The 27804-nt window shown below is 36.8% G+C and overlaps 1 pseudogene; it reads left to right on the forward strand.

Annotated features, from left to right (window-relative positions):
• The first annotated feature begins 23477 nt into the window (after window positions 1–23477).
• On the forward strand, window positions 23478–25110 carry LOC150060678 (actin-like protein 6A pseudogene; annotated as a pseudogene).
• Window positions 25111–27804: the final 2694 nt, after the last annotated feature.

Consider the following 27804-nt stretch of genomic DNA (forward strand, 5'->3'; position numbering starts at 1 on the left):
TCAATGGTTTCCCTCATTTGTCATAATCAGTAGAAACCTTGGGCTTTCCTAGCAGAGATTTACAATAGAACAAAACCTAGATACATAAGGCCATGTCATATGACATTAAATGAAAGAACCTCCAGGATATGGAAACAAAAGCCATATAATGAGTGATTGTTGTCCTTAATGTACTATGTTATTTCTCAGCTCTTTTGCTGTCCCTTGGTTATCTCATATTGTTACAGTATTTCACCTTTTTATCTTGGTATATTGGATATATGTGTATTTGGTTATTTGAAGTCAGATAGGGAAGGGGGGAAAACAAGAAAAGGGTGGGGGTGGAGGGAGGGAAATGGGGACCAAGACATGAGAAAGGGTATCAATGTATGTGAAGTAATATACCTTCTATCTGGTGAATATAATGTAACCATTCTATTAATCACAATAAAAAATACATGGAAAAAAGATCATATAAGGATGTTATAATTTAACATGACTCTCTCAAGCTAGTATTTAAATCAAGTTACCCAAATTAGATCTTGTGAGGCTTAGATATGATTCTAAGAGACACTAGTAGTTCTTTTGCTTCAGTAGAGTTGATAAGTGAATGCCTTTGGAAAATGCCTAATTTTCAAATAGATAACAACAGAACATAAGAACAGAGGAATATGCTAATATTTCCTAAAATATGGCACTCTAATAAAAATGTGTGCAGGAATGTTACACTAAGTATTTATAAATATTAAAAAATAAAGTTAGGGCCAGTAGTTTAGCCTAGTGGTAGAGTGCTTGCCTAGCATGCATGAAGATCCAGGTTTGATTCCTTGGTACCACATACTTAGAAAAAAGCCAGAAATGATACTATGGCTCAACTGGTAGAGCTGTAGCCTTGAGAAAGCTCAAGGACAGTGCTCAGGTTCTGAGCTCAAGCCCAGGACTGGCAAAAAAAATAAAGTCAAAGTATATAATAAAATATTTATGGATGGTATAACATGTATAGATGGATTCTCAACTTATAAATGCAAATTCACTATTCATTCAAAATGCTGACTAAAATCAGGCATTCTGCCCTTCTGTAATAAAGGACCTAGTTCTTCACATTATAGAGAAAAGCAGAGTGTAGCCAGCCTAGGTCTATATGAAAGTAGACAGGAAGCACAAAGCAAGAGAGAGGGTACTCCAGAGTGGAAAGAGTATGAGCATAAAGCGGAAAAAAAAAGACTTTTTTTCTCTCCTTTATGCCTACGAAACACATCTTTACTAGCAAAAGAAAATAGTATATTTAAATATTCTTCTTCTGGATGTGAGAAAACTACTCAGTGATATTTTAGAATCTGATGGTAAAACAGATTTTAAGAAATATTTTTAATGTAGGGGGATAGGTTTTTAAGCAATAATTACCTTTATTGAACCTGAGCCCTCATATGTTAAGCATAAACTCTTTATCTATGCTGTCTCATTTAATCTTTACAACTCTTTAAGGTAATTGTGGAATTGATTATTACTTGTGGTCTATATTGAGAAGTTGAGTTATTCAGTGGTTAAGAAACCCTCCCAAATCCTTAGTCTCACACTTAGGTTTGCCAGTTTAAAGACTATTTTTTAAACACATAGTTCCTCATACAATATCAGTATGTGTTTTGAATTCATGCACTACAGTATAATTGTATATATCATTTATAATTTTTAGTTTTTAACATAATCATCTTCAGACATCTCTGGTTGTTAAATTTTATGTTGTGAATTTTGTAAATTTTTAATTGTCTTTCCTTGTTACAGCCATGTTTTTCAGGGTTTCCCTTTAGAAGCTGTGTGTGTGTGTGTGTGTGTGTGTGTGTGTGTGTGTGTGTGTGTGTGTGTGTGTGCGTGTGTGTGTGTGTCCTGGAGCTCCAACTCAGGTCTTGAGCACAGTCTCTGAGCATTTTTGTTAAAGGTTAGTATTCTACCATTTTAGCCCCATCTCTACTTCTAGCTTTTTGGTGGTTAGAGATAAACATCTACAGACTTTTCTGCCTGGGTTGGCTTCAAATCACAATCCTCAGATCTCAACTTCCTGAGTAGTTAGGATTGCAGATATGAGCCACCACCATTCAGCTCAAGTTGTTCTTTTAAAGGCAAAAAATGTCATGTGCTGCTAACCTATGAAAATATTACTTAGTTTTAGACCAAAGTGGATTGTTGACATGAGCAGTGTCTTCCTTTGACTGTTCTTGCTGTTTCAGCGATTCTTTTTCAGGGGCTTTTTGGTGATCCCTGGTTTCTTAAAGTATTATGTGTGATGGCTCACTCTGTTTTGGTTCTTCCCTGTTTGACCTCATTTTGTTCATTTACCAAAAAAAATATTTACTGATTATGTAATGGAAAAAAAATCACTGAACCCATAGAGCTAATGGTACAAATCCAACAAATAAACATAAAACAACATTGAAAGTATGAAATGGTACTGGGCATTTGGTATTTAGAATTTCCATGTGGTCTGCAACTGGTAAGGCCATAGGGTGGGGCTGCCTAAGTCTTTTGGAGTTCACATTACATAACATGCCTTAGTTGTTAGACATGGAATGACAGAGTTCAGTGTTTGCCCTGGTGGGTTTCTATCTTGAATTAGTCCTGTTCCTCCTATTTATTATTCTTTCTTGAAGTAGAAATTTATATTTTGTGCACTGTGTCTTGGAGGTATTTAGCTTTGTTTTGAATATTTATAAAGGGTCACATCTAAGAGATTGTTTTGAGTGTCAGTAAAGACTCTGACTTAAACTTTGTGTGTGTGTGTGTGTGTGTGTGTGTGTGTGTGTGTGTGTGTGTGCATCAGTCCTGGGGCTTGAATGCTGGCCTGGATGCTTTCTTCAGGGTCAGGATGATATCCTTGGGTTTTTTACTCAAGGATAGTGCTATACTACTTGAGCCACAGTTCTGCTTCTGGCTTTTTGCAGGTTAATCTAAGAGTCTCACAAAACCTGCCCAGCTGCCTTTGAACTGTAATCCTCAGATGTCAGCTTCCTAAGTTGTTAGGATGAGGTGTGAGACACTGTCACCTGACTCTAGTTTAGATTTTTTTTTGGTTGTGGAGCTTAAATTCAGGGTCTGGGTGCTATCCCTGAGCATTTTGCCTAAGGCTAGTGCTCTACCACTTTTAGCCATAGCGCCATTTCCCATTTTTTGAGTGACTGATTGGAGACAAGAGTCTTATGGGAAGGGATAGCAATGTGTGAGAAGTAATGCACCTACTACCTGGCAAATATAACTGTAACCCCTCTATACATTACCCTGGCAAAAACAGAAAAGCCTTATGGGGACTTTTCTGTCTGGGCTGGCTTCAAATTGGGATTCTCAGATCTGAGCCTTCTGAGCATCTAGAATTATAGGCATGAGCCACCAGTGCCCTACTTGACTTAGATTTTTGAATAATGTTGGAACTTAAGATTGTGGGGATTCTATTTTAACAACCATGCCCTCCTTGTCCACAATTTTCAACTCTTTCCTTTTCTGGACAAATTATATTTTTGTCTTTTATTTCTGTGAACCTGATTAAAAGCAAACTATAGGTATGCCACAGCCTGAATTCTATGCTGTGTGGAAAGGATCTCTGGCAAATTGATTAGTTCATTCATTTTGAATTAGCCTCATTACAAGTCTTTTTTTTGCATTTTTTATTGTAATTAGTAAAAGGTTTACATGATATTTGCCAGATAGAAGGTGCATTAATTCACGTACATTGATACCCTTTCACATGTCTTGGTACCCATTTCCCTCCCCCCCCACACCCCACACCCGTCTTGGTTTTCCCCCCTTCCCTATCAAATTTCAAATAACAAAATACAAATAAATTCAATATATCAGATAACAAAGTGAGATTACAAGTCTTTACTACAGTGTAACATGAACATCCTTTAGTCCAATTCCCTATAGAGTCCTCACTCCCAACTGAAACATCATCAATCTGACCTTCATTGTCCACACTCCTATTGGCCTTCTTATCTTCAGAGTTCCACCAGAATTGTCCACTAAGTTCTGCGGGCCTTAAACTTTCAGAATCATGTTGTTCCAAATGCTTCCAAATTATTCATAACAAACAAATTCCCAAGGCTTAAGAACCAGTTGGCCTGGTTTAGTCTCAAAACTTCTTTGGTACTCTATTTCTTTGCAGCCAGTTTACATAATTACTTTTCTCACAGATCTAACCAAACACTTTCCATAATAACTTAAGGGAGTGTGGATTTTGGTACATGATTTTAGAGTACTCCATGGGATAGGAGATTTTTTTTTTCTGCCAAAAGCCATCTGGATATTTATAACAACATTCAAAGGCCATACAAAGTAGCAATACAGGCCAATGGCAGCAGGCAGCTTATAGGAACTTACAGGAAGTGTGTTTGTTCCATTATGTACCAAGTATACAGCCTATGATCCACATGTTTCCACCGCTACTAGTCCTTGATCTCATGTGTTTGGACAGAATATCATGGTGACAAAAGTATATGGTGGAGTTTTTCACCACATGGCATACAGGAAGTAAAGTGAGAGGAAAGAAATGGGAACCAATTGTAATTTCAAAGGGGTGTATACAGTGACCCATTTCTTCCAACTGTACCCAACCTTTTAAAGTTTCTAGAATCTTCCAAAATTGTACCACCAACTAGGGACCATGTCTTCAATTTATGAATCTGAGGTAGAGGGAGGGGTTTCATATTCAAACCATAGAAGCTGCAATTTGAAGGATGAATTAATGTAGATAAAAGGAGGAAATACTTTTTGGGCTACTCAATTTTCTCTGCATTTTCTGTTTCAAATAAAAGGATATGTGATTGTCCAGGTTATCTTTAGCAATATGTACTTGAGTGTCCATGGACATTCACGCAAACACACATTCTGTGCTAAGCCATTGATATCCTTGGACAGGTGCTCATCTTTAATTCAGACAGCTGCAGCTATCACAGGAGAACAGGGTCCTAGGATCCATGTAAAGGTCTTCAGCAGAATCTAGGAAAGTGATAGTCTCATTTACTGGAACCATGAGTATAACAGTTCATATAAAGGACATGTAAGAAGCCTCCCTAGTAATCTTTCATACCATATATCTACTTCTATTATTGCAGATATGCCAAAGATTGTTTTGTTCTTATTGTTGTCATACCTATCCATTTCTCAAATAGACTATATTTCTTTTTTTAAAATATTTTACAAATGAGTATAATGGTTCAGGAATGCCATGGAATATTTTCCTTTGAAGTCAAATAGACTATATTACTAAAAGAGAGAAGATATGGTGTATTTACTTCTCTTTTTCTAGACCTAGAACAACCATTGCACAATGCCTAGAATGAACATTCAATGAATAGTACAGAATGAATGAGAAAACAAATTACTATAGTGCGTTTGAAATAAAGAATGGAGTTCTTACAACTAATATCATCCTTAAATGTTATGCTTATCTTCTCTCTACTGTTCAGCCTTAGGCATGGGTGATGCCTGGGGTCTGATTACCCCTAGTTCAGTAAGAATCTACTGGTTAGGGAGAGAACATAGACTTCTGGTTGTTAAGTATAAAGTGTCTTGAAGAAAGTCTGATATATGTAGAACTTAAATATGATACCCCTTCCATTTTGTTTCCCAAGCTGCTCCACATCTGCCCATTAAACATTTCTGTAGGCACATAATTGGTTTATCAAATGTGTGCTGCAAGGGGAAGCATGCATATTGGAAAATATATGTCAGTCATGGTATGCCTAAGTTCAATAAAAATCTGTACAGAATTTTAGGACTAGCTCAAGTACTGGCATTTAGACTAAAATTATATAGAGAAATGCCATACAAAATAGATGGTGGGGTCTATGTCACTCTTTAGGAGTACCACTTTGAACAGGACAGAAGAGAAATGGCGCTAATGAGATTGAAGGGCTCAGAGAATAATTTTCTTCTGAAGCCAATCTGCAACAGACCTAGTTCTTCAACTTTTGAGTATCTTAGTCTGTGTAGAGATCTATTTATTTGTTTGTCAAAGGAGGAATACCAGGTAACTACTTGGCCTGTTTTTGAGATCTGACATGTTTTGCTTTCCAGTGTTCTTTTTTTCTTTTCCCAAGCCTAAAAGGGGTTTGTTATACTGGAGTTTTTACTGCCTGTTTATTTTCTTTATTGTGTCCATTCTGCCTGAAGTTAGTTACCATAATAAATAGTCTCCAAGCTATGCATATATTATATCCATCAATGCTAGGGAACAAAGAAAGATGCATTGTCTTAAGAAGACAGCTGTTGTTAAATAAAGCAGCAGATGTCTTGAATCAGACCTCACAGGCTGATTGAAACACTCTGATCCTCCTCCAGAGGTTGCCTTCTGTTTGTTAGACTTCAGCCTCTACTTCTGATTAGAACAAGTATGTCCTTGGGAGTTCTTAGAAAGAGAAGTGTGTAATAGGAAAAATATCTGTTCAGACTGGTTTGCCTTCTGGTGAAGAGCAGAATAATCCTTCTGTTTCTTACAGATCATATTCTTACAGATTGTATCCTTGCTACAGGCCTCCATGACCCTGAAGAACTCTTTCCATTAGCTTCTTTTGGTGATTGAAAGTTTGTCTCAAGGTAGAGTGATGCATACAGTATTCATTTATTAAACAAAAATGCATTGAACCGGGCACAGGGGCTCATGCCTGTAATCCTAGCTACTCTGGAGGCTGAGATCTGAAGATCTAGGTTCAAAGCCAACCCAGGCACAAAAGGACCTGAGACTCTTATCTCCAATTAACCTCTAGAAAATGGAAAGTGGAGCTTGACTCAAGGGTAGGACGGTAGCCTTGAGCTGAAGAACTCAAGAATAGTGCCCAGGCCAAGTTCAAGCCCCATTACCCACAAAAAAAAAAGAAAAAAAATGAATTGAACCAGTCTTCCTCTGGGTGAGGTATTGTACACAGGACTGGAAAGACATTAGCTGCCAATCATTCTTGGCATCACAATTTGAGTCGTATACAACTGTGAGTAGTTGAAAAAATGAGTTGAAAACTTGCAGAAAGTTGCAAGTAAGAATAAAAAAAAATCAAGGATGTTTCCTAGGTTGCTTGGAGTTTACAAAACAGCTGTGGGAGTATTGTTGGGTAGACAGGAGGAAGATTACGAGAAAGCGGGAGGGAAAACCACAGTAGCATAAAAAAAGGTTTTGGGAGTATAAACTCAGGAGCCTTGTACTTTCCCTTGGCTTTTTTTGCTCATAACTGGTTTTCTACCACTTGAACCACAACTCAAGTTAGACATTTTGCTGGTTAATTAGAAGTGCAAATCTCTAGGACTTTTCTACCTAGATTGGCTTTGAAATTCAATCTTTAGGTTTCAGTCTTTTACCTAGGAGTGCTTCACAGGTGCGCCTAGTTTAAATAAGCATATTTGATTTTATTCTTTATTTGAAAATGAAATTGAATTTTTTAGGTGCTAGTTCTTAGGCTTGAACCTGGGATCTGAGTGCTGTCTATGGGCTTTTGTGCTCAGGGCTAGTGCTCTACAACTTAAGCCACAGCTGTCTTTGAACCTAAATTCTCAGAACTCAGCCTCCCGAGTAGCTAGTATTACAGGCAAGAGCCACTGGCACCAGGCAAAATTCAGTTGTTTTTAACAAACAGCACAAAGTAAAGTTTGAACTAAAATTTGAGATTGGTATTAATAAAGATATAGGGATTTTTTAGAATCAGGTGGAGTTGAGAGTTACAAAGCATGTTTTTAAAAACATGTTTTATAAGTTTTTATTAAGCTGAGAAATGCTACTAATTTTGTAGTTCAACCCAATATATTAAAATTATGTCAAATGAAGTTAATCAGGCCCAGAGAGACAAAGGATCCATGTTTTCCCTTATATGTGGAAGCTTATAAACTTGTAAGTAAATATGTTGGGTGTTCTGCAAATGTATACAAGTGTATTAACTGAAATATGACAGATTCAAGGGAGATCTCAAGTAGTGTAATTCCTTAGAAAGCCAAAATGAAAGTCCAGCAAAATAAAACACCAGGAAGTGGGTATTCAAAGAGAGTGAATGTAAGTCAAGGGGAAATGAGTAGAGCAATAAAGAAAAGAAAGGGAGAATGCAATCAAGAATCTAATATATAGCCTGCAAAATTAAGAAAAGCGAGGAAAGGGGTATTTAGGGGAGGGACTGGTGAGAATGTTGAAAGGGGTGACACTGGTCAAGATATACTGTGTTCAGCTGAGCACCGGTAGCTCACACCTGTAATCCTAGCTACTGTGGAGGCTGAGATCTGAGGATCACTGCACAAAGCCAGCTGGGGCACAAAAGTCCAAGAGTCTTATCTCTAATTAACCAGAAAACTGGAAGTGGTACTGTGGTTCAAGTGGTAGAATGCTGGCCTTGAGCTGAAGAGCTCAAACAAAAAATGATACATCATGTTCACTGTGTTCATAAACTGTTTTGTTAAATGGCAACTCCTTTGTACAATTAGTTAAAGATGATGAAGAATTATAAAATGTAAAACATAGAATCACTATCCTGTTCAAGAAATAGTATTATATGAAGCACAGGAGTAACACCACAAGATGCAGGGTCCTGTAGGAGGGAAAAGTAAAGAAGTCATACCAGAGATATGAACGTCTCTTATACGATGGGTAGAGATTAAAGTGAAGAAAGGAGATATGACTTCTAGGCAGAGGAAACATTACAAAGGACCCGAGTGTCCAATTTGGCCCTTAGGTGCTGAGAAAAAAGAATTTGAGGACATACTTAAATATAGACCATGTTTAGTTATTAGTAAAGCAAAGTGAAAGAAAGAAAAGAGTATAACAACCCAGACATGAGTTCAGGCACATCTGATAACAGGTCAAAAAGTGATTTAACCATCATGTACTTTTATGGTAGAAAAATAGGTTGAGGTTTGGCTCAAATTCACTTTAGGATATATGTTCCCTTTTAATCTGGCACTTGGTACAATTTGTCCTTTTTGCTATTGTACTGTTTTAATAATTGGGCTAGAGATTTTGAAGTTGGCTTGCTCATTAAAGTTGAGTCATCAGTGTCTGGGCATCCCTTCAAAGAAAGGATAGATTCTGCCACATACTTCCTGCAAGACAGGTGTTCATACTTGAGATATGTATTTTAAATATGTTTTGTCCCAAGTGGTGTCATTTTTCCCCAGTGTCTGTTTTTGTAGGATATGTGTTTTTATTTAGGCTATCCCTGCTCAGAATCCAGATCACATTATTTTGGATAAGAGGTAGGGTCAGAGGGAGAGTACTGCTCATTTTTCCTTTTTTTTCGTCTTATGAATACTGCAGTTTCTGAGGGAGGCTTAAAGCAAAGAAAATAGTGTTTATGTGTTTCTAATACAGATACTCATTAATACAGTTATTTGTCTCAGAATTCTTGTTTCCCACGCTTCATTTTCCCTGCTTAATTTCCAGACCAGGCTGAATTTCCCTGTTTTACACTGTCACATAGCCTTTACTAGAGTTAGTATTATTAATCCTATTTTAAATATGACTTCTAGATAATTTGAGAGGACAAGAATTCTGTCTTGAATATCATCATATCTTCTCTGTGTGTAACAAATACCAGCATTTAGTGCTTTTCACAATATTTGTTAAATGGTCAAAAGAGCTCAGAGACAGTGTCCAAGTCCTGAGTTCAAGCCCCATGACTCCAAAACAACTAAAAAAAAACCTTTTTGGTTATTACATTTCAGAGTATATTAAATGAGGTTTGTTTTCATTAAATTTTAATCATAGGAAATTAACAGCCTTCATTTTGAATGAAGTTCATGAGCTATAGTGTTTTCACTGCAAATCAATTCATTTCTTCAGCCAACAAATGCTTTTTGATTTACCTTTTATGTGTCAGGTATTAGATGCAAGGAAAATAGAAATGAACCTTAAACTCAAATATTTGTAATCTAATAATCACATTAAATATGTAGATGACCATATTGAAAATGTAGAAAGATCTATATTGGAAGATGAACATGAACTTAAAGGTATCAAGACGTTGTTCAGGTAACTTATATCCTCAGCACACACCACAGATTTGACAGTTACAGAAACTCAGTAAATTAATGGATAAGTAAACTAATCTTTCTCCAGGTATATGCGACCTTCCGTGTTCTGTGTGCTTCTTAGTCCCAAATTGATGCAAACTAAATGCCTAAATTGGCTGTGTTCTGAAAAAAGAGAATAAAATGCTTTTCTTTAACCTTCTTCAGTGTTCAAATATCACTTCTGGATCAGATCTTCAGTTTGACTAGCTGCTTGGGAGGCTAAAATCAGGAGGATCACAGGTCTAGAACAAAAAAGTCTGCAAGACTCCTTTTCCATGGCCTGTGCTTGGGATCCCAGCAATGACAGGAAACTAAAGCAGGGAGACTGAGTGTCAGGCATATGCAGAGAGGTGGGAGAAAGAACAAGACTCTATTTCAAAAATAACTAGCAGAACATAGGGCTGGAGGAGTGATTCAAGTAGTACAATATACTACTAACATGAAGTGTGCCTGAAGGCCTGAGTTAAATCCCCAGTACTTCCAAAAGAAAATCTTTAGATTGATTTTCATTCATTTATTCTACTCCTGTAAGTATATAGAGGGCTCCAGGAAAAACCCTATGGAAAATGGCATCATCCTATTCTACAGCTTGCCACAACTTGCTCCTTCTGCCACAACTTTCTCTGTGTTTTCCTGTGAGATTGCCCTCTCTTCCCAGGTACTTAGATTTAGTAGTCTTATTTTGACTCTTTATCCTGATTTGGTGGTCCATGATTCCCCCAGTCAATGAAACTTCAACATCTCAAATTGAAGCTTGATCAAAAAGAGTTGGCAATCTTACAGTAATTTCCCTGCCATAATTGCTTGATTTCTGTTTGTTCATGTCTGTGTTGTTGCTCAAGAATTAGCAATTAGGGCTCAAACCAAAATGGATTACCACCGTAAGGCAGCCAGCCACTGATAATAGGGAAAATTCATCATTTTCAAGATTCCTACAACAAGCAAAACTAATTGTTTGATCCCAGTTATTACTTCACTCACTCATCCCATCCTTGGGCTATTGGGAGTTCCTAGCAGAATAGTTGGCTTGTGGCTACCTCTATACAAAGGTAGATACAGGTTTCCTGGGCCTGAAGTATCTACAAGTTAAAATAGATGATGCTCCTTTCAAATAATTACAAGTACACAATTGAAAAGCCCTCTCACAAGACCTTGGAAGGAGCTTATGTGAGGTAGTCCTGAAGACATCGTTCATTAGCTTTAGGTCAATTCATAGGCATCCAGTCCAACTAAAAATCTGGAGATTTCTTTAAAATTTCAGAACCTCACTTGCCTGAAGAAACTCGTAAGTCATAAACTGTTTTTGATTAGGGAAAGCATAAACTTAGGACCCTCGTATTTATAGTATGATCTTCTTCAACTCTACTCTCCTTCCTCACAAGTGTTACTTGTGGCCTCTCTAGTAAACACCTTTTGCTGAAACAATCCTAAACTTACTGATGAAAAATCTTACCAATTAAATTATATTGAACTGTTGAGTTCTGCTTTAAGTCACATTAAAGGAAAATATATAGCTTCTTCCTTCATTTATTGAAGTCTCTCCTAAATTGATTCTATTCCTTTGGAGAATGAATGTGATTACAAATTGAAAATACCACTACAATAATCAATTATTTTCTTTCAAAAATATAGTATTTTAAATCATATACATGCATATGTACACACATGCAGTCATATACCTTGACAAAATTCACTTTATTCCATAATGGATGGCATAAATTTTAGCCCTTTTATAGTGAAATGACCAAACACAGCTGATTAGAGGGTGAATTATTGACCCTATCATTCTTTGGAAAACAATTGCACCTTCTACTGGGAAATACAATTCATTTGGTGAGTTTAAAACAAAAACACCAAATATTTTATCTCATGTTGAAGACACTGATCTTTGTAAAGTTTTTGTATGAAGAAGTAAACTCAATGAATTAATAAAATTTGTAATTGTATCAATAAGGCTAAGCTGCATTTTATTATCTAAGGGGCCTGATCACACAAATGTTTATTTCTTGCTTATGCTACATGCAGAGCCCAAGTCAGCATGAGGCTCTTAGAGACCCAAGCTGAATGAGGTCCCATCTCTTTAATTATTTCTGTGGTCACTGCAGTAATATACTGTTTCTAATCTTGATGCTACTTCTCTAGTCTTACTTATAACTGACAAGTAAAAACAAAACAAAACAAAAACCTGCTTCCTTTTCTTTCTTCCTTTCACCTACTATATTGTAGTGGTAAAAATCAAAACAAAACAGAATAATTACTATAAATGCCTTCCTGAGGGAAAAAATGGAAAATGCAAATATAGGTTTGTGAGAACTCTGAAATCTTGTTGTGGAGAACATTTGAAGATCCTCTACGTTGGTAGAGGAATGTTACCTGATGAAGCTCGGGCTTTGAGAAGCTCTTTTTTCTCTGGCTTTACCTTCTGTTCTTGTTTTGTTGTTGTTGTAGTGGGGTTTGAACTGTGGGTGCTATCCCTGAGCTCTTCAGCTCAAGGCTAGCGCTTTACACTTTAGCCAAAACACCACTTCCTGGCTTTACCTTCTGAAAGATTCCCCCCCCCCCCCGCTTTTTTTTCATTTTCCTTTTTGTACAAATCTAAAGTAGACATTGAAAAATCTATCTTCAGGACTGAGCACCTTTTATATGTTTTATATAGTATTTGTTCTATGACTATAAAGACACATAGATGTGATGACTTTGGATTCATCTTTTCTCTGTCTGCTCAACAAGGTATTATATAGTCCACATTGTACTACCTGTATGTATTAAAGTAGGGAGGTTGAACCTAAGAAACTTCTTTTTTTATTTTTTTATTTATTATTGTGATTAATAGAAGGGTTACATTATATTCACCAGATAGAAGGTGCATAACTTCACAAACACTGATACCCTTTTTTATGACATGGTCCCCATTTCCCTCCCCCCATCCCACTTATCTTGATTTCTCCCCTTCTCTATCCAATTTCAAATAACCAATTAAGCACATATAAAATATATCAGATAACAAGATGAAATATTGTAACAATATGTGATAACTAAGTAACTTCTTGCAGCTATCCTGGTGCCTCTTGCTGGGTAGAGGGAATTCTGAAAAGGCCAGAGGTGGGAGAGGCCAATCACTGAATGCAGATGCCTAGCTCCAGGTGAGCTAGGAGAACTCTGCTTCAGAGAAATAGAGACGTCATAGTCTTAGGAAAGCTTTGCATATAGAGAATGCTCTGATTCTGCATTGATGAACTCCCTAAATGCCTTGAATCATCAGCCTCTGAGTAGCCTCTAAGTATACCCTATGTGGAAGGAGAAGCCTATCTTCCCTAGATGGAAAAGTTCTGCTAGTTCCTAAAAGTGTCCATTTAAGGCCTGGCATCTTGTCTTCATGGTGGGGGAAGGTAAAATCCTAAGAAATGTCCTCTTCCTCATTAAGCAGAACTAATTAAAACTCCTTTCAATCAAAGATGTAATGTCTTCTCTGAAATGTTAGTGTTTTTACAGCAAATGCAATGATAACTATCTGGTTTCTTACTTCTCAATGGGTAGAAGCATATGTGAAAGAAATTCTCAAAGTAGGAGTTGCATATTTTATTTCTAGATATTTTGGCCTAGTTTTCTAGATAGCAAGTATGAATACAAATTATATTTTCCCTGTTGTGTATATATACTGATGCCATTGATGGACAACAGTAATTTCTGCACTATTTTAAAAAGTCAGTTCATTGCAGTGTATTTGAAGCCAAGAGTAAGACATTGTTTCAGCCTACTGGAATTTCATAGTTTCTGCCTGTAAGATGCTGTAGGCAAGAATAGTTTCATGAAATGAGGAAGGAAAATGTAAAACATTATGTAGGTTTAAACATATGTAGTTGTGAATTTGTGTATTAAGACTTTTATTGTTTTTATTTTTAGTTACTCATCATTTTTTCTTTCTGATTAATTTCCCCAATTGTAGCAGAAGATGCCAGATTTACATCTAAATACTGCTCCTTTGTTCTATCTTGTAATAAAAGACAAATAGCTATATAGCTATAGTACATGTCCTTGATTGTCATGCTATTCAGTGTGGTCATATAAATTCATTCCAGTGGAATAGAGAATAGTCTTATCTTTATACTACCTTTATACTTCCAGCCCGGTTCCTGGTGCTGGTAGCTCATACCTGTAATCCTAACTACTTAGAAAGTGAGATCTAAGGATCGAGGTTCAAAGCTAGGCTGGGCAGGAAAGTCTGGAAGACCCTCATCTTCAATAAACTATTCAAAAAAGCTGGAAGTGGTAAAGCACTAGCCTCGAGCAAAAGAAGCTCAGGGACAATGCCCAGACCCTGATTTCAAACCCCAAATAAAATAAAATAAAATAAAAAGCCTAACGACTTTCTACCCACTCTCCTGTAGGATTGTAAACCACCTCCCAGATGATTACTCTTGACTACCTCTGGAATCACCTTCTACACTGGGTATGGCTGGTTTATGAAACTAATAGGATAATGCAGAAATGATGAATATAATTTTCAAGTGAAGATAATAAACCACGCTAACAGAATAAAGGAGAAAAAATAACTCACAAAATCAGAGATGCAGAAAAAGCTTTTGTCAGAATTTCTCACCCATTTGTTTTCTTTTTTTGTTTGTTTTACATTTTCCTTTATTAGGTTTATTTCATTCAACATGTCTCTGAGACTCATTCATGTTCTTTTGATATAAGTGTCACATCTATTGTCTATCTGATTCAAAATATATTATAAAAATTTAAAAAACCTCATTAACAATGAAATATTATAATACAGTCAAGCAGAAGTTTGTGCAGATAAACTAATCTTTATCTCACCTGTTTCTTAAAACACTTCCACCAAATACTTAGGAAAGAAAAAAGACACAACAATAATGACTGGAAAAACCAAAAAGCAAGAAAGAGAGAGGGGAAAGAAGTCAATATTTCCTTGTTGCTGAGGAGGAGAGGAGCTTCCTCTCCCACTCACCCTAACAGTGTTTTGTTTTGATTAAGTTTGAGCAGGTCAAAACAGAGAAGGTTGTCTGGTACAAAGGTCTGGCAGAACACTGTTACCCAGCAGCTGTAAGATTCTTAGCTAATAACCCAGCACAACGTGTAGACAGAAAATGCTATTTGTACCTTCTAATCTTCCAAGTTCAGTCCAAGCTCCTTCTTCTCTGGTTTGACACATGGTAAGTTCAATGTCACTCAGGTCCTGTCAATCCACAGGTCACTCTTTACTCAAGCAGCATAATTTCCATGATATTGACATTTTGCTGACTTCCAATTTGCTTCCCACTCACATCACAGTAGGTACTGAGCTAGCGGTCATTCCCAGGGATTCAGCTCTGGGTTTCACCTCACAGGATTCCCACCGCACTCTAGTTTACTCCAAATTCCCATCTGTCTTCCTGTTCCCCTAGTAGTATGAGACACCAAAGCTCCACACCAAGATGTGGAGCTGCTCAAGAAGCAGTCACGATGTGTAGACCCTGGCTCTGTTTTTTTTTTTTTATTTGCATAGTTCCTGGTTGCTTTAATTTGTGCCGATTTCAGCTTAACTGGTTCCTAGTATCTAGAGGTCACGGGAATGCAGTATCAGCAATTTCTCCACGTGCAGAGAGACAGTTCTGCTGTGTGAATTTAATCCTTTATTAAGAAGCTGATTTCTAGCTCTTTTATTTCTCTATTTTATAGAGAAGCTACAACACGATTTGCTTCTAATCTGTTGTCTCTGTTCCCTGATAATGATTTTTTGAACATTAAAAAATTATTGTTGAATTAAGATAGCAAAAGGGGGCTGGGAATGTGGCTTAGTGGTAGAGTGCTTGCCTAGCATGCATGAAGTCCTGGGTTCAATTCCTCAGTACCACATGAACAGAAAAAGGTAGAAGTGACACTGTGGTTCAAGTGGTAGAGTGCTAGCCTTGATGAAAAGAAGCTCAGGGACAATGCCCAAGGCCTGAGTTCAAGACCCAGGACTGGCAAAAAAAAAATCAGGGTGAAGATCAAATAGAAATTCTCATTGTGAGTTAAAAGCTCCAATTTTGTTTCTTTTACAAAACCTTATTTTTTTTAACACAACTTGAAGGTGTGGGGCTTCCTGATCCATTAATAAATTTTTAAATGATAATGAATTTAACAAATTTTGCAGATACTAACTCAGTTTCTCTTGTAATGGCACTAGTCATTTCTCTATAGTGTCACTAGTTAGCAAGTGCAAGCACGTGTACTTTCATGCACATATGTATGTATACAATATACATATACATGCATGTGTGTATATATGTATACATGTGCATACACACACATATATGCATGTACACACATATATGTAATATAGGCTTGCCTTAAATTCCAATTTGAGATCCTCCTGCTGCAGCCTCCTGAGTGCTGGGTTACAAGTTTGCATCACCATGCCTGGCTTACCTGTATATTTTGTTGTTGTTGTTGTTTGTTGTTTTGTCAGTCATGGGGCTTGAACTCTGTGCCTGGGCACTGTCCCTGAGCTCTTCAGCTCAAGGCTACCACTGTACCCCTTGAGCCACAGCACCACTTCTAGTTTTCTGGTGGTTAATTGGAGGAGATAAGAGTCTCACAGACTTTTGTGCCTGGGCTGGCTTTGAACAGCAATCTTCAGATCTCAGCCTCCTGAGTAGCTAGGATTACAGGTGTGAGCCACTGCTTTTGCCCAGCAACATGTCTATTTTTAAACACTAAATCTCTAGGTTATTTTTCATATATTTTTATTGTAATTAATAGAAGGGTTACATTATATTTGCCAGATAGAAGGTGCATTAATTCACATACATTGATACCCTTTCTCATGTCTTGGTCCCCATTTCCCTCCCCCCACTCCCACCCCTCATCTTGTTTTCCCCCCTTCCCTATCCAATTTCAAATAATCCAATACAAATATATCCAATATATCAGATAACAAAGTGAGATACTGTAACAATATGAGATAACCAAGGGACAGCAAAAGAGATGAGAGATAACAGTATATTAAGGACAACAATCACTCATTATATGGCTTTTGTTTCTATATCCTAGAAGTCCTTTCATTTAGCATCATACTATATGGCCTATGTATCTAGGTTTTGCTCTATTGCAGATCTCTGCTAGGAGAGCCCAAGGTTTCTACTGATTATGACAAATGAGGGAAACCATTGATCTTATGTTCCTTTGAGTCTGGCTTAGTTCACTTAATATGATTTTTTCTAAGTCTTTCCATTTCCTAACAAATGGGGCGATGTCATTCTTTCTGACAGCAGCATAGAATTCCATTGTGTACAAATACCACATCTTGTTGATCCACTCATCAACTGATGAACACCTGGGTTGGTTCCATATCTTTGCTATGGTAAATAGTGCTGCAATGAACATCATTGTGCTAGTGGTAAATCCCTAAGTTATTAACATAACAAAACAACACAAAGATTTAAGAAAAGTAGGAATAGAAAACTCCATGTTGTAAAAAAATATCAGCTGTCCTTAATTTGGTCTACAGAGTCAATAATATCTTAAAATCTGCAAAATCAGCAGAATGTTTTTTCAAAGTAGAACATAATGGTCATATTCTAAAATTTAATTGAAATGCAAAGAACAAAAAATAAGACATTTGTGTATGTGTGTGTGCATGTGAGTGCATGTTGTTTAATGATTAAATCTAGAGCCTTGTGTATGCTAAGGAAGAAATTTACCACTTAAGCTACATTCCATATCCTTTTGAATTTTTACTTTATTTTTCTCGACAGGATCTTGCCACAAGCTTCACTCAGGGTGTCTTCCAATCTGTAATCTTCCTGCCTCTGTTTCCCTAGTCTCTAAGATCACAGATATGTGACACCACGCTTGACTGTCAAGATACTCTTTAAGAGGATGAGCTAATATGGGGGACTTGCCTGATCAGATTTTAAGACATTAAAAACTATAGCTCTTGGGCCAGGAGTTTGGCCTAGTGGTAGAGTGCTTGCCTAGCATGCATGAAGACTCAGGTTTGATTCCTCGGCACCAAATACATAGAAAAAAAAAAGCCAGAAGTGGGCCGGGAGTTTGGCCTAGTGGTAGAGTTCTTGCCTAGCACGCATGAAGACCCAGGTTCGATTCCTCGGTACCATATACATAGAAAAAAGCCAGAAATGGTGGTGAGGCTCAAGTGGTAGAGCTCTAGCCTTGAGAAAGTCCAAGGACAGTGCTCAGGCCCTGAGCTCAAGCCCAGGACTGGCAAAAAAAAAAAAAAAAAAAAAAGCGCCAGAAGTGGTACTGAAGCTCAAGTAGTAGAGCTCTAGCCTTGAGAAAGTCCAAGGACAGTGCTCAGGCCCTGAGCTCAAGCCCAGGACTAGCAAAAAAAAAAAAAAATCCCAAAAAACCGATAGCTCTTGAGATACTATTGCTAAAGAGACAAATGAATGAAATAAAAGCCCAAGAACACACAAGAAAACAAACAGTTGGGAGCTGGTAGCTTATGCCTGTAGTCTTAACTACTCAGGAGATCTAAAGATTGTGGTTTGAAGCCAGCCTGGACAGGAAAGCTCGTGAGACTTTTATCTCTAATTAACCACCAAAAAACTGGAAGTGGTTCTGTGGCAATAAAGTGATAGAGGAGTAGCATTAAGTGAAAAAGCTCAAGGACAGTGTTCAGACCCTAAGTTCAAGCCCATGACTAGAAAAGAAAAGGGCAAACATAAGGAAAATGTTGAACATATATGAAAATTAAGAATTTCTGCTTAAAATATACCATTGAGAAAGTATAAAGAGAAGCCACAAACAAGATAACTTGTAGCACATGTTGCCAAGACAGAATATCTAAAATATGTAAGAACTGCCACAAATTGGTAGGAAAGTGACAAAACTGTAGATAAATGGACAAGAGACTTGACCAGACATTCCACCAAAGAAGAGACTCAAATGGCTCATCTACTTGTTTTGTTGTTGTTGTCGTCATCCTTTATGCTTTTCTTTTCTTTTCTTGTAAGGGTAATGTATACATGGGTTACAGTTACAAGCTTATCTACTTGTGAAAACACATTTAACTTTACTTGTTATCAAAAAAAACACAAGTGCAATCATATACTATTTTATACTCATTAGATTAACAAAAATTTAAAAATAGATAATACCATGTGTCGAGCATTTGTATTAATGGGGACTCAGCTGTGCTGCTGGGAGTATAATGGGCACAAAAAACTTTGAAAAATACTTGGTATGCACCATCAGGATGAATAATAGTATGCTTTTCAACTCAGGAATTCTGCTCCTAGATAAATATTCATCAGGAGACATGCAGGTGAACTTTCACAAAAGCAGTGATATTAATAACTTTTATATCAGTAAAAATTCTCTGAAGGAACAGAAGAAATTCTGTGTGTATTTATGTGTTAAGATTCTCTGTTAATGAAAAAAATTATATTAAGTGAAGTTAGCAGGACCCAAAGGAATATGGGCTCAATGGTTTCCCTCATTTGTAATAATTAGTACAATCTAGGACTTTCCTAGCAGAGGATTACAGTAGCTCAAAACCTAGGTACATAAGGTCATATAGGATAAGACTAAATGAAAGGAACTCTAGGATATGGAAACAAGAGCTTTATCTTGTGTGATTGTTGTTCTTAATGTACTGTTATTTCTCTTCTCTTTTTTGCTCTTATGGTTATTCTCATATTGTTACTATGTCTTACTTTGTGACTTGGTATATTGTATATACATTTATTTATTTGAAATAGGAAAGGGAAGAGGGGAAGACAAGATGATTAGGAGGGGGTGAGGGGAAGGAAATGGGGACAAAAACCTGAGAGAGGGTATCAATGTGTGAGAAGTAATGCACCTACTATCTGATGAACGTAACTGCAACCCCTCTATACATTATCCCAGAAAGAGAAGAAAAGAAATAATGAACAGAATGAAAAAAAAAAAGGTTCTCCATTGAGAAAAAAAGTGTGTGGGATATGAGCATGTGTGCGTGTGTGTGTGTGTGTGTGTGTGTGTGTGTGTGTGTGTGTGTGTGAAGAGATTTATTTTAAGTAAGTGGCTCATGTAACTGTGGAGACTTGATGAGTCCAATATCTGATGGCAAAGGCTAGCAATGTAGAGAATGGAAAAACAAAGCATGACAATTCAAGACTGAAGGCAGTTGGCTAGTGCACCAGAAATTGTTAATACTGCAGATGAAGTTGTAAGGAATTCTGAAAGCAGTCTTCTCTCTCTTATTTAGGGTATGTCAGCATTTTGTTCTATCAGGCCTTCAATGGAATGGGATATGACTTGCTCATATTTTGAAGGGTAAATTGTTTTATCCAAAATCCGATATTCAAAATTATATATATGTGCATATATATCCAGAATGTTTGACCAAATATCTGAGCACCAGAGATTGACATATAAAATTAAATATCAAATTCCCATAATTTGAATGGATCTAAATGTCTGACTGTGGTAGAGTAAATAATAAATTCTGATACACACACACACACACACACGTCTTCTAAATTACTTGTGGTGGTAAGCAAAATTATAAGTTGGCCTCAAGAATTCTCTGCCAGGTTTTATACTTTGTTGATTTCTTCTTGAGTACTGGAAGAACCTGTAACTTGCTTCTAACCAATGGAATATGGCCCAAATTATGGGATATCACTCTCATTTTAATGACCTATTCCTGTATATGCATATATGTGTGCATACATACACACATAGGCATGTATATTTGATCAGATACCTAAAGAAGCAAGTTGTCATGAAAAATGTTTTTTTTAAATTTTGGGAGATTTGAACTCCAGGCGTGGATTCTGTCCCTTAGTTTTTTCATTCAAGGGTAGCACTCTACCACTTTGAGCTCATAGCACTATTTCCTTGCCATGAATTTTAAAGCTATAAGAATACGAATTCTGGCCGGGAGTTTGGCCTAGTGGTTAAAGTGCTTGCCTAGCATGCATGAAGACCCGGGTTCGATTCCTCGGTACCACATACATAGAAAAAAGCCAGAAGTGGTGCTGAGGCTCAAGTGGTAGAGCTCTAGCCTTGAGAAAGTCCAAGGACAGTGCTCAGGCCCTGAGCTCAAGCCCAGGACTGGCAAAAAAAAAAAAAAAAAAAAAAAAAGAATACGAATTCTACAATTTTACCTGAATGAGCTTCCAAGCAAATCCTTTGCCAATTATACTTGATAAGAATGTGTCCTAGCTGATACCTTAAATATAGCTTTATGACAGCCAGAACAGTTATGTAATGCCTTTATGCTTGGAATAAAAAATGCATGGTGTTTTAAGTTATTTAATTTGTGACAATTTCTTATGTAGCATGGAAAACAAATACAAGTATACAGGATGTAAAAATTAATAATTACAGCTACATGTATTGACATAAAATAATCTTATAAATATATTTTGAGAATAAGAAACAAGTAGTAAATAATCAAAAAGTATCATTTCATTTTCATGATGTTTGAAAGCAAAAGGCAAAATAATGCATGATTTCAGGAAGGATACATAAAGGGTAAAATTGTAAAGAAAAGCAAAAGAAATAAATGTAACAAAAGACAGGAAAGTAGATTACTTCTGGAAGAGAATTTAGAACTCACACATGTATTCTAAGACATTAAAAATATTCCCTTTCAAAACTAAAGTTTAGGGGCTGGAAGGATGGCCTAGTAATAGAGTGCTTGCCTAGCATGCATGAAGCCCTGCGTTCAATTCCTGGATTTGAACCCTCAGTACCACATACATAGAAAAAGCTGGAAGTGGTGCTGTGGCTCAAGTAGTAGAGTGCTAGCCTTGAGAAAGCACAGCACAGACAATGCCCAGGCTCTGAGCTCAAGCCCTAGGACTGGCCAAAAAATAAATTAAGTTTACAATATAACTGTACTTTAAGTAGTATATGTATACTATATATTTCATAATGAAAATAACATTAAAGTAATTTAATTTATAAAAATATAAAGAACATTCTGTATTTATCAGTAGCTTTCTCTCCAGCTTATTCCCCTAAATTCAAATATTAATTCTGGCACTACCTTTTATATGATCCTGGTCATAATGCAGAGATATTAGATCAATGTTCAGATACTAGAGTTTCCAGATCAAAGAGCTTCAATTAAATAAGACCTGAAAAAATTATATCTAATAATAAATATAAAGCCAATAATTGTGAGTTATCTATACATATGAATATTATAATTTTTTCCTCAAAAAGTGATAATAGTCACAACAGTGCCTGTGGGTTTAGCTACTTGAGAGGCTGAGATTGTGAGGCTCGTGGTTTGAGATTAGTCCCAGCAAAACAGTTCATGAGTCACATTATTCCTTTTTTCTCTTTAAGTAGATGTACAAAGGGGTTTCAATTCAACATATAAATACAATGCATCAGTGATCCATGTCTGCTCTTCCATTGGGATTTTCCTTTGAGATATAAGCTGTTTAATTTTTCTATTTTTTCATATATTTTTATTGTAATTAATAGAAGGGTTACATTATATTCACCAGATAGAAGGTGCAATACTTCACAAACATTGATACCCTTTCTCATGTCTTGGTCCCCATTTCCCTCCCCTCACCCCCGCCCCTTGTCTTATTTTCCCCTTTCTCTATCCGACTTCAAATAACCAAATACGCATATATACAATACATCAGAAACCAGGTGAAATACTGTAACAATATGAGATAACCAAGGGACAGCAAAAGAGATGAGAGATAACATAGTACACTAAGGACAACAATCACTCGTTATATGGCTTTTGTTTCTATATCCTGGAGCTCCTTTCATTTAGTATCATTCTATTTGGCCTTATAAATCTAGGTTTCGTTCTATTGTAAATCTCTGCTAAGAGAGTCCTAGGTTTCTACTGATTATGACAAATGAGGGAAACCATTGAGCCTATGTTCCTTTGAGTCTGGCTTACTTCACTTAATATGATTTTTAAATTTTTCTAATTTTTTCTAAAGCATTTGTAACTTGTATATAGGAAAAGGCAACACTTTTCCAGGATGAGTCTTCTGTCCTTTGATCTGAAAAAACTGATTTGATTTCAACACTGACAGAAGTATGAATTTTTTTTGAGTCAAAGCTCTTATTTTTTATTTTTAAAAGTCTGATAAAATTTACTTAAGAAGTATGAAAATTTTAATAGCAGAAAAATACTTTCATAGCACAGTGTCCAGATGTTTTCATGGCATCAATGTTAAGATAGTTCTGTTTTGAGAGGTTTTGCTCTATTTGATAACCTTCTATCATTATTAAAGCCAAAAGAGAATGACTTGTCATTTTGAACTAAAAGTCGGCATAAAAGAAGGTTTGGCATAAATAAAAGTCCCTTAAAGCAATGGTATCTTTGCAAATATTTCATAACAATAGTATGATGTGATGAAACAATATCTGTAATTGCTAATTTTAGGTAAAGATAATATAAGGTGGACGCCGCTTTGTTGCCTGAGGGGGTGGTGGTGAAGTTGAGGGGTTCGTGGGCCAGCGCTTCTCCGCTTCTCCGTCCTGAGGCCGCCACTGCAGTCACTTCGCCCCGCACAGCCCTCAGCCTCGGGGTCGTCCCGACAGCAGCCATGAGCGGCGGCGTGTATGGGGGAGATGAAGTTGGAGCCCTTGTTTTTGACATTGGATCTTACACTGTGAGAGCTGGTTATGCTGGTGAGGACTGCCCCAAGGTAGATTTCCCCACAGCCATTGGTATGGTTGTGGAAAGAGATGATGGAAGCACATTGATGGAAATAGATGGCGATAAAGGCAAACAAGGCGGTCCCACCTACTACATAGATACAAATGCTCTGCGTGTTCCCAGAGAGCATATGGAGGCTATTTCACCACTGAAAAATGGAATGGTTGAAGATTGGGATAGTTTCCAGGCTATTTTGGATCATACCTACAAAATGCATGTCAAATCAGAAGCCAGCCTGCATCCTGTTCTTATGCCTGAGGCACCGTGGAATACGAGAGCAAAGAGAGAGAAACTGACTGAGTTAATGTTTGAACACTACAACATCCCTGCATTCTTCCTCTGTAAAACTGCAGTGTTGACAGCATTTGCTAACGGTCGTTCTACTGGGCTGATTTTGGACAGTGGAGCCACACACACCACTGCAATTCCCGTCCATGATGGTTATGTCCTTCAGCAAGGCATTGTGAAATCACCCCTTGCTGGAGATTTCATTACTATGCAATGCAGAGAACTCTTCCAAGAAATGAATATAGAATTGATTCCTCCATATATGATTGCATCAAAAGAAGCTGTTCGCAAAGGATCTCCAGCAAATTGGAAAAGAAAAGAGAAGTTGCCACAGGTTACCAGGTCTTGGCACAATTACATTTGCAATTGTGTCATCCAGGATTTCCAAGCTTCAGTACTTCAAGTGTCAGACTCAACTTATGATGAACAGGTAGCAGCACAAATGCCAACTGTTCATTATGAATTCCCCAATGGTTACAACTGTGATTTTGGTGCAGAACGACTAAAAATTCCTGAAGGATTATTTGATCCTTCCAACGTAAGGGGGCTATCAGGAAATACAATGTTGGGAGTCAGTCATGTTGTCACCACAAGTGTTGGAATGTGTGACATTGATATCAGACCAGGTCTCTATGGCAGTGTGATTGTAGCAGGTGGCAACACGTTGATACAGAGTTTTACTGATAGGTTGAATAGAGAGCTTTCTCAGAAAACTCCCCCAAGTATGCGGTTGAAACTGATTGCAAATAATACAACAGTGGAACAAAGGTTTAGTTCATGGATTGGTGACTCCATTCTAGCTTCTTTGGGTACCTTTCAACAGATGTGGATTTCAAAGCAAGAATATGAAGAAGGAGGGAAGCAGTGTGTAGAAAGGAAATGCCCTTGAGAAAGCATTCCCAAACATCTACCTTCCTATCTTATGTTTCATAGCTTTAGTATACTCAGGAAAGAATGACCATCTTTTGTAGAATGTTTATACATTTTTGCATTTCAATTTCCACTTAAATTTTTAAGGCTTTAACTGGCTCTATAAATTAAAATAAGTTTGTGCTTTCCTTGAAATGCACTTATTACAAGCATTTTATAATTTTATATAAATGTCTATTTTTCTCTAAATATTTTGCTTTTAGTAAAATAGTTTCCAACTCTGATTAGTATATTAATTACCAGTGAATTGATAGAATTGCTTTTTAATGACTAGTAGAAGTTATTGCCTATGCTTTTTTCCTTAGGCTTACCAAATTAAATAAAAAAGTACTAGCCATTCCTGAAAAAAAAATAAAAAAAGATAATATAAGACAAAAGCATTGCTGAACTTATTCTTGGAAGATTCTTTGCCTTTCTTTAATCCCTAGGTCTATGAATATTATCTGCTTATTAAAATATTCATTTTCTTAGCCAACTATGGTGGCTCATGCCTGCAATCCTAACTACCCAGGAGGCTGAGATCTGAGGACTGTGGTTGGAAGCCAGTCCTGGCAGGAAAGTTCCTGAGACTCTTATCTCCAATTAAATACCACAAAAGCTGAAAGTGGAGCTGTGGCTCAAGTGGTAGTATCTTGATTTTAAAAGTTCAGGGACAGTGCCCAGGACCTGAGTCCAAGTTCCAGGGCCCAGACCCCTATACCCCTCAAATTCATTTTCTTTTAACTCCTAATTTTTCAGTCAATCTACATTTCTATTAGACTAGAATGAGAAAATAATTGTCCAACATGTAAATTAAAGATTTTTAATTGAAGAAAGAAAGGGAGAGGAGGAGGAGGAAGAGGAGGAGGAGGAGGAGGAGGAGGAGGAGGAGATAGTGGCATCAGCAAAAGCAAAAGGAGAGGGCTACAAGTTATTGCAGCTTTCAGATTGGAGCAGATTTGATACAAGGAGGATAGCAACTCTTTCTAATCTGAACTATAAACTTCCAGAGCTCTGCTTAAACAAAAAGAGCAATGCAGCTAAGAGTGTTATGCATTCAAGAACACCACAACCTCAACAGACCACTTGTATGCTTCGGGTTTTCCAGTTATAAGATAACATAAGAAATACTCCTTTTCTCTACCATCTCTTCAGCATACAGCTGGACTATAGATAACTCAGGACTACAGATAACTCACTAAAAGATTTTGGGGGGGAGGGAAACAGGGACAAGAACATGGGAAGGGGTATTCAATGTGTGAGAAGTAATGCACCTGTTGAATGTAACTGTAACCCCTCTATACATTATCCCTATAATAAAAAAAAGATTTTCAGAACATGACATGCAGAAATGGTCCCTGCCAACAGTAGCTTATCACACTCTAGTCAGTGTACTTTCTGTTCCTTACATTAACTCATCAGATTTGCATCTGAACTATTTTGAGAGACAATTTGAAATCAGAAAGAATGATAAATTAGAAATTTATTTTCCATGTTATTAAGTTGAATGAAATATGAATGCAAGCATATATTATTAGAAATTATAGTAAATATGCAATGATAATAAGTTCTATACAATTTATGGGACAGCCAGTCATTACTTTTAAATAGCTTGTGATAGTAAAAAAAACAAAAAACAAAAAATCTTCTTGTATCAGGAGGTCTACAATGTCATCTCCCTGGTAAGAAGAGTTGATGTGAAGTTGCTCAACTGTGCACATGACCTTTCAAACAGAACTCAATCACTTAATGCTATGAACTTTCAAGCAAGTATTTATTACTTGAGATTGAATTTCACTAGTTATTTGAGAACTCTACACAATACTTATTAAGTAATTTTCTAAAATAGTCTTATTTCCAGATATATCTATATCTATATATATATTAAATTATAGTATCAATAGAGCTCTTTAGAATTTAAGTTTAGATAATGTTCCTGGCTATCCAAAGGAATTTGTAAATCTTTCTGGCAGCTGTTCTTCCATTTTCCCTGGCAGCATTAGGTGGCAAGGACAGGCAGTAACTGAATCTGTGTAGCAGTGGATGTGACTTTAAGAATAATACTGATGACTAAAATACTCAGGCTTGATGTTGTAAAGAATGATTCAGTATGGAGTGAGGTAGCATGAAGCACATAGCCCCCTCACAAAGCTTTACTTACTTCACACATAGACTTTCTGGAAAGGGGAATATCTCAGGAAAAAAAATTTAAAAACAATACAAGAGGTTGACAAATCTGGATTCAAATTCTAGCTTATCACATCAATTCATGTAAGCCTTGCTTACTTATCTGTAAAATAAAAATACAAACTATACTACTGTGTCACTGGATAGTAAAAAGATACACACTGTTCTATTACTATAAAAAATAGAACCTTAAAAAACATTATTTCTTTCCTCCCATTTTGATCATGTTGGCCTTTCTTATTAAATATTCATTTCATTTTCAATTATAGTATCCTTTGATTCTTTACAGTCTAGCTAATGAGATGCAATTGATAGCATCAGGCTTTGTGTTCTTGATGTCAGAACAGGGGATAGAGTTTCTCCAGCATGGCTTTGTACATACCCTATCTGCTGCAAGGTCATAGTCTCTGGTACTGTTCAGGGAATACAATAAATAATTCATTAGCAATTTTAAGTCTTCTTATGTGAGTTTTTGATTGTTGTTGTTTGTCACCACTACCCTGGAGTTTGGAGTAATCTAATCTTCAGATCTGTAGAAAGGAAAAAAACCCTCACAGCAGACTGAGAAAAATAGATTGTACACAACCAGGCTTTTAGTTCAACCTGGTTCATTACTGAGATAATAAAGATCGACGTAACCACCCTATAATGGCCCTTTGGACCTAGTCCGTGATGAAGCAGAAAGGTTAGATCTACTTGAACAAACACTAGGTCAGCATAGAATGCCAATGAGTATCATCAACAAGTTACATGGCATGTGAATGAAGAACACC

The sequence above is a fragment of the Megascapheus bottae genome, chromosome 7 (genome assembly GCF_031878675.1).
Source record: "Megascapheus bottae isolate mThoBot1 chromosome 7, mThoBot2.hap1, whole genome shotgun sequence".
NCBI classification, from domain to species: domain Eukaryota; kingdom Metazoa; phylum Chordata; class Mammalia; order Rodentia; family Geomyidae; genus Megascapheus; species Megascapheus bottae.